This window comes from Humulus lupulus, chromosome 2 (genome assembly GCF_963169125.1).
Source record: "Humulus lupulus chromosome 2, drHumLupu1.1, whole genome shotgun sequence".
Taxonomy (NCBI): domain Eukaryota; kingdom Viridiplantae; phylum Streptophyta; class Magnoliopsida; order Rosales; family Cannabaceae; genus Humulus; species Humulus lupulus.
Genome location: NC_084794.1, coordinates 2,304,263 through 2,313,543, shown reverse-complemented (window position 1 = coordinate 2,313,543; position 9,281 = coordinate 2,304,263).

Genomic DNA, 9,281 nt, shown 5'->3' with positions numbered 1-9,281 from the left:
TACAACTTTTGTGCTCATTACCCTTGCAGATTTCTTAGTATTTACTTTCAAAATATTGCTCGAATTCATATTATAGAAATCAATTTTTTCTGAAAGGGGTACACCTTTGGTAAATTGGAGATTTCACTAATTTCTCCGTAATGTATTACACACGTGTTCTACTGGTTCGATATTTTTCCCCACGAGTTCTCATGGGTAAATGCTTCTATTGTAGTTGAAACGGAGCCTTAAGTCAACATTTAAAAAAAATTATACTTTTCGATGGCAGTTTTCGCAAGATTTTCCCTTATATTCGTACATCTCTCAGTATTTTGGTCGTATCACCCTCTACATACGTCAAAATTGCACGAAATTTTGTACATAGATGCCTGACATAGGGATAAAATTTTTGTATCCATTACCCTTGCAGATTACTTAGTGTTCACTTTCAAAATATTGCTCGAAATCATATTATAGAATTCAAATTTTTCTAAAAGGGGTACTCCTATGGTAAATTGGAGATTTCTCTAATTTCTCTGTATTGTATTACACTCGTGTTCTACTCGTTTGATATTTTTCCCCACGACATCTCATGGGTAAATGCTTCTATTGTAGTTGAAACAGAGCCTTAAGTCCACATTTTAAAAAAATTCTAATTTTAGATGGCAATTTTCGAAAGTTTTTCCCTTATATTCGTATATCTCTCAGTATTTTGGTCGTATCACCCTCTATGCACCTCGTAATTGCACAAAATTTTATATATAGAAGCCTAAGATATAGGGCTACAACTTTTGTGCTCATTACCCTGGTAGATTCCTTAGTATTTACTTTCAAAATATTGCTCGAATTCATATTAAAGAAATCAATTTTTTGTGAAAGAGGTACCACTTTGGTAAATTGGAGATTTCACTAATTTCTCCGTAATGTATTAAACACGTGTTCTAGCCATTCGATATTTTTCCCCACGACATCTCATGGGTAAATGCTTCTATTGTAGTTGAAACGGTGCCTTAAGTGCACATTTGAAAAAAATTATACATTTCGATCGCAATTTTCGCATGTATTTTCCATATATTCGTACATCTCTCAGTATTTTGGTTGTATCACCTTCTATACAGCTCAAAATTGCACGAACTTTTATACATAGAAGCCTAAGACATTGGGATACAACTTTCGTGCCTATTACCCAAGCATATTTTTTAGTATTCACTTTCAAAATATTGCTCGAATACATATTATAGAAATCGAATTTTTCTGAAACGGGTACCCTTTTGGTAAATTGGAGATTTCACTAAATTCTCCGTAATCTATTACACACGTGTTCTACTCGTTCGATATTTTTCCCCACAACATCTCATGGGTAAATGCTTCTATTGTAGTTGCAAGGGAGCCTTAAGTCAACATTTGAAAAAATTTCTACTTTTCGATGGCAATGTTCGCAAGTTTTTCCCTTATATTCGTACATCTCTCAATATTTTGGTCGTATCACCCTCTATACACCTCGAAATTGCACGAAATTTTATAAAGAGAAGCCTAAGACATAGGGATACAACTTTTGTGCCCATTACCCTTGCAGATTCATTAGTATTCACTTTTGAAATATTGCTCGAATTCATATAATAAAAATCAAATTTTTATGAAAGGGGTACCCCTTTGGTAAATTGGAGATTTCACTAATTTCTCCCTAATGTATTACACTCGTGTTCTACTCGTTCGATTTTTTTCCCCATGACATCTAATGGGTAAATGCTTCTATTGTAGTTGAAACAGAGCCTTAAGTCCACATTTGAAAAAAATTCAACTTTTCGATGGCAATTTTCGCAAGTTTTTCCCTTATATTCGTACATCTCTCAGTATTTTGGTCGTATCACCCTATATACACATCGAAGTTGCATGTAATTTTATACATATATGCCTAAAAGATAGGGTTTCAAATTTGATGCCCATTACCCTTGCAGATTCCTTAGTATTCACTTTCATAATATTGCGTAAATTCATATAGTAGAAATCGAATTTTTCTGAAAGGGGTACCCTTTTGGAAAATTGCCGAATTCACCAATTTCAACGTAAGGTATTACACTCGTAATCTACCTGTTCGATATTATTCCCCACGACATCTCATGGGTAAATGCTTCTATAGTAGTTGAAACGAAACATTAAGTCCACATTTAAAAAAAATTCTACTTTTCGATGGCAATTTTCGCAAGTTTTTCCATTATATTCGTACATCTCTTAGTATTTTGGTCATATCACCCTCTATACACATCAAAATTGCACATAATTTTTTAAATAGATGCTTAAGACATTGGGGTACAACTTTTGTGCCTATTACCCTAGCACATTTTTTAGTATTCACTTTCAAAATATTGCTCAAATTAATATTGTAGAAATCGAATTTTTCTGAAAGGGGTACCCCTATGGTAAATTGGAGAATTCACAAATTTCTTCGTAATGTATTACACCCGTGATCTACTTGTTCGATATTTTTTCCCACGACATCTCATGGGTAAATGCTTCTATAGTTGTTGAAACGGAGCCTTAAGTCCACATTTAAAAAAAATTCTACTTTTCGATGGCAATTTTCGCAAGTTTTTCCCTCATATTCGAACATTTCTTAGTATTTTGTGTCGTATCACCCTCTATACACATCGAAACTGCACAGAATTTTATACATAAATGACTAAGACATAGGGGTACAACTTTCATGCCCATTACCTTTGCAGATTCCATCATATTCATTTTCAAAATATTGATCGAATTCATAATATAGAGATCAAATTTTTATGAAAGGGGTACCCCTTCGATAAATTGGAGAATTCACTAATCTCTCCGTAATGTATTACAATCATGATCTACTCGTTCGATATTTTTCACCACGACATCTCATGGGTAAAAGCTTCTATAGTTGTTGAAATGGAGCCTTAAGTCCACATTTAAAAAAAATTCTACATTTCGATGGAAATTTTCACAAGTATCTCCCTTATATACGTACATCTCTCAATATTTTGGTCATATCACCCTCTATACACATCGCAATTGCACAAAATTTAATACATAGATGCCTAATAAATAGGGGTACAACTTTCATGCCCATTACCCATAGATTCCTTAGTATTCACTTTCAATATATTGCTCGAATTCATATTGTAGAAATTGAATTTTTCTGAAAGGGGTACCCCTTTGGTAAATTAGAGAATTCACTAATTTCACCGTAATGTATTACAATCGTGATCTACTCGTTTGATATTTTTCACCACGACGTCTCATGGGTAAATGCTTACATAGTAGTTGAAACAGAGTTTTAAGTCCACATTTAAAAAAATTTCCACTTTTCGATGGCAATTTTCGTAAGTTTTTCCCTTATATTCGTACATCTCTCAGTTTTTTGGTCGCTTCACCCTCTATACACATCGATATTCCACGAAATTTTATACATAGATGACTAAGACATAGAGGTACAACTTTCATTCCCATTACCCTTACATGATTCCGTAGTATTTATTTTCAAAATATTGCTCAAATTCATATTATAGAAATCAAATTTTTCTGAAAGGGGTACCCCTTTGCTACATTGGAGAATTCACTAATTTCTCCGTAATGTATTACACTCATGATCTATTTGTTCGATATTTCTCCCCATGATATCTCATGGGAAAATGCTTCTATAGTTGTTGAAACGGAGCCTTAAGTCCACATTTAAAAAATTTCTAATTTTCGATGGCAATTTTTGCAAGTCTTTCCCTTATATTCGTATATCTCTCAGTATTTTGGTCGTATCACCCTTTATAAACATCGCAATTGCACGAAATTTTATATGTAGATGCCTAAGACATAGGGGTACAACTTTCATGCCCATTACCCTTGCAGATTCTTTAGTATTAACTTTCAAAATATTGGTCGAATTCATATTGAAGAAATCAAATTCTTCAGAAAGGGGTACCCCTTTGGTAAATTAGATAATTCACTAATTTCTCTGTAATGTATTACAATCGTGATCTACTCGTTAGATATTTTTCACCATGACATCTCATGGGTAAATGCTTCTATAGTTGTTGAAACGGAGCCTTAAGTCCACATTTAAAAAAATGTCAACTTTTCGATGGCAAGTTTTGCAAATTTTTCCCTTATATTCGTACATCTCTCAGTATTTTGGTCGTATCACCCTCTATACCCATCGTAATTGCACGAAATTTTATACATAGACGCCTAAGACATAGGGGTACAACTTTCATGCGCATTACCCTTACAGATTTTTTAGTATTAAATTTCAAAATGTTGCTCGAATTCATATTGTAGAAATCGAATTTTTCTGAAAGGGGTACCCCTTTGGTAAATTAGAGAATTCACTAATTTCTCTGTAATGTATTACAATCGTGATCTACTCGTTCGATATTTTTCACCACGACATATCATGGGTAAATGCATCCAATGTAGTTGAAACGGAGCCTTAAGTCCACATTTAAAAAAATTTCTACTTTTCAATGGCAATTTTTTTCAAGGTTTTCCCTTATATTCGTACATCTCTCAGTATTTTGTGTCATATCACCCTCTATACACATCGAAATTTCACAAAATTTTATACATAAATGCCTAAAACATAGGGGTACAAATTTCATGCCCATTACCCTTGCAGATTCCTTAGTATTCACTTTCAAAATATTGATTGAATTCATATTATAGAAATCAAATTTTTCTGAAAAGGGTACCCTTTCAGTAAACTGGTGAATTCACTAATTTCTCCGTAATGTATTACAATCGTGATCTTCTCGTTCAATATTTTTTACCATGACATCTCATCGGTATATGCTTCTATAGTTGTTGAAACAGAGCCTTAAGTCCATAATTAAAAAAATTCTACATTTCGATGGCAATTTTTGCAAGTTTCTCTCTTATATACGTGCATCTCCCAGTATTTTGGTCGTATCACCCTCTATACACATCGCAATTGCACGAACTTTTATTTGTAGATGCCTAATAAATAGGGGTACAACTTATATGCCCATTACCCTTGCAGATTCCTTAGTATTAAATTTCAAAATATTGCTCGAATTCATATTGTAGAAATCAAATTTTTCTGAAAGGGGTACCGCTTTCGTAAATTGGAGAATTCACTATTTTCTCTGCAATGTATTACAATCATGATCTACTTGTTCGATATTTTTCACCACGACATCTCATGGGTAAATGCTTCCATAGTAGTTGAAACGGAGTCTTAATTCCACATTTAAAAAAATTTATACTTTTCGATGACAATTTTCACAAGTTTTTCCCTTATATTTGTACATCTCTCAGTATTTTGGTCGTGTCACCCTCTATACACATCGAAATTGCACGAAATTTTATACATAGATGGCTAAGACATAGGGTTTCAAATTTTATGCCCATTACCATTGCAGATTCCTTAGTATTCACTTTCATAATATTGCTCGAATTCATATTGTAGAAATCGATTTTTTCTAAAAGGGGCACCCCTATGGTAAATTGCAGTCCGTAAGGTATTACACTCGTAATCTACTCGTTCGATATTTTTCCCCACAACATCTCATGGGTAAATGCTTCTATAGTAGTTGAAATGAAACCATAAGTCCACATTTAAAAGAATTTCTACTTTTCGATGGCAATTTTCGCAAGTTTTTCCATTATATTCCTACATCTCTATGTATTTTGGTCGTATCACCCTCTATACACATCGTAATTGCACAAAATTTTATACATAGATGCCTAAGACATTGGGGTACAACTTTTGTGCCTATTACCCTTGCAAATTTTTTATTATTCACTTTCAACATATTGCTGGAATATATATTATAGAAATCGAATTTTTCTGAAAGGGGTACCCCTTTGGTAAATTGGAGATTTCTCTAATTTCTCCGTAATGTATTACACTTGTGTTCTACTCGTTCGATATTTTTACCCATGAAATCTCATGGGTAAATGCTTTTGTTGTAGTTGAAATGGATCCTTAAGTCCACATTTAAAAAAATTTCTTTTTTTCGATGGCAATTTTCGCAAGTTTTTCCATTATATTCCTACATCTCTCTGTATTTCGGTCGTATCACCCTCTATACACATCACAATTGCACGAAATTTTATACATAGATGCCTAAGACATTGGGGTACAACTTTTGTGCCTATTACCCTTGCAAATTTTTTAGTATTCACTTTCAACATATTGCTCGAATACATATTATCGAAATCGAATTTTTCTGAAAGGGCTACGCCTTTGGTAAATTGGAGATTTCACTAATTTCTCCTTAATGTATTACAATCGTGATTTAATTGTTCGATATTTTTAACCACGACATCTCATGGGTAAATGCTTGTGTTGTGTTTGAAATGGAGCCTTAAGTGCACATTTAAATAAATTTCTACTTTTCGATGGCAATTTTCGCAAGTTTTTCCCTTACATTCAAACATCTCTTAGTATTTTGTGTCGTATCACCCTCTATACGCATCGAAATTGCATGAAATTTCATACATAAATGCCTAAGACACAGGGGTACAACTTTCATGCCCATTACCCTTGCAGATTCCTTAGTATTTACTTTCAAAACATTGATTGAATTCATTTTATAGAAATTAAATTTTTCTGAAAGGGGTATCACTTCGGTAAATTGGAGAATTCACTAATTTCTCAGTAAAGTATTATAATCTTGATGTACTCGTTTGATATTTTTCACCATGACATCTCATGGGTAAATGCTTCTATTGTTGTTGAAACGGAGCCTTAAGTCCACATTTAAAAAAAATTCTACATTTCGATGGCAATTTTCGCAAGTTTCTCCCTTATATACGTATATCTATCATTATTTTGGTCGTATCACCCTCTATACACATCGCAGTAGCACGAAATGTTATACATAGATGCCTAATAAATAGGGGTATAACTTTCATGCCCATTACCCTAGCAGATTCCTTAGTATTCACTTTCAAAATATTGCTCGAATTCATATTGTAGAAATCAAATTTTTCTAAAAGGTGTACCCCTTTGGTAAATTGGAGAATTCACTAATTTCTTCGTAATGTATTACAATCGTGATCTACTCGTTCGATATTTTGCACCACGACATCTCATGGGTAAATGCTTCCATAGTAGTTGAAACGGAGTCCTAAGTCCACATTTAAAAAAAATTATACTTTTCGATGGCAACTTTCGCAAGTTTTTCCCTTATATTCGTACATCTCTAGTTATTTTGGTCGTATCACCCTCTATACACATTGAAGGTGCATGAAATTTTATACATAGATGCCTAAGACATAGGGTTTCAAATTTGATGCCCATTACCCTTGCAGATTCCTTAGTATTCACTTTCATAATATTGCTCAAATTCATATAGTAGAAATTGAATTTTTCTGAAAGGGGTACCCCTTTGGTAAATTGGAGAATTCACCAATTTCTCCGTAAGGTATTACACTCGTAATCTACCCGTTCGATATTTTTCCCCACGACATCTCATGGGTAAATGCTTCTATAGTAGTTGAAACGAAACATTAAGTCCACATTAAAAAAAAATTCTACTTTTTGATGGCAATTTTCGTAAGTTTTTTGTAATATCCAACATTTTCATTATAGATTTTTTTATTATAAATCAGAGTTTTAATACATAAAATGTACAAGTTTACAAATTTAAGAAATAATAATGGAAAAATAGTGTTTAAAATATCATTTTATGTTTTAATGAGATTAAAGAGAGAGAAACTTGAGTAGTCAAGTATTGGACCCAAATGTCATATAATTTTAATTGGGAATTTTTATAAAATTAAGAAAGTTTTGCTAAAGGGCTTATTTGAAAATAATTTTAGTATTTTGGGTCCAAGTGTAATTTAAAAAAAAAAAAAAAAAAAGAAAAAGCTTCAGCCTTTCTTTTTACCCGAGCCCCTCTCTCTCTCCTCAGAAACTCTCTCTCTCTCTCTCTCTCTCTGCGTGCTACTGTTGCCGACAACGCAGGAGTACTTTCCGGCCACCACTTTTAGCCACGCGCCGGACCGTTGGATTCAGAGGCCTCCGAACTATCGTCCCACGCGCGAATCTAGAGCTTACTCGCCGATTAAATGCCTCAACCACTCGATTTAAGTTCGGCCACCCCGCAACTTCAAAGTTGCGATTCGGCCACCTCGGGCATCCGTTTGCCGATCCATCACCACCATCGTGCTCCTCGTGTTGTGGGCTTCAAAACCCAATAACTTGTTCCTACATCTACCATAGTTGGGTGGTGGGCCCACCACGAGCCACCGCGATCCACCGTAGACCGACGGTCGAAACTTAGTGTTCGAGGTTCCGAAGTACGTTTTGAGTTTCAGAAAATCACCGTTTGACTTGTTGTGGAACCCAATCATTGTGGTATAATTTCTTTGACCTATATTGTGATTTAATTGTGATTGATTAGAGTAATTGTTATTATGTGTATTTATAGTATATAATTATATATTATTGATATATGGAATATTTTCTGTAATTTACTGGCTGTCTGGGATTATATGTATTTTTATACAGGTTTTGATTTTGGGATTGTCCACTTTATAGCCGTTGTGCTGTCCAATTTTCTAGAAAATATTAGATATTAAATAAAGTATAAAAATACATATTTAATTGATTTTATATTAATATGGAAATTTTTATGATTAAGTAATTTTAAGTATTATTGTTATTATTTTGTTAAGTAAATCAAGAATATAGTTTCATATATATATATATGAAAAGTGTGATTTATAGTAAACCTATTATTTAACAATTATTCTTATATATTAATATTTTGTTAATATTTGAATATTTAAAATAATATCAAATATTAGTTTCTTACAGTTATTGATATTTGTAAGACTAGTAAATTTTGGAAAAAAAGTATATTTATTATATCACTGAATTGATGTTATGACTAATTAGTAATAATATAAATATTTATAATTATATTATTATCACAATATCGATTATTACAATTTTATGTTAAATATATAATTTCTTTTATAAAATGACTATTTGAATATATACATTCATGTATGTATTGCTATTGAAGTATTTTGTTATTAATATTGAAATAAGTTTATTTATAGACGATAATTATTATTGTTGTTGTGATTATTATTATTATTATCATAAGAGTACATTATCTTATGAGCAAGGTTTAAAGCATGGAAGAGTTATTTGTATTACGTTGATAATAATTATTATTATCATTTATATAGTTTATGGTATTGTTAATATACACTATCAATAGTGTATATTTACGATTTTGATAGAATTTAATAAATGATGTGCCTTGAATAGGATTTGTATGGATTTGATTGATTGACTCTTGCTGAGC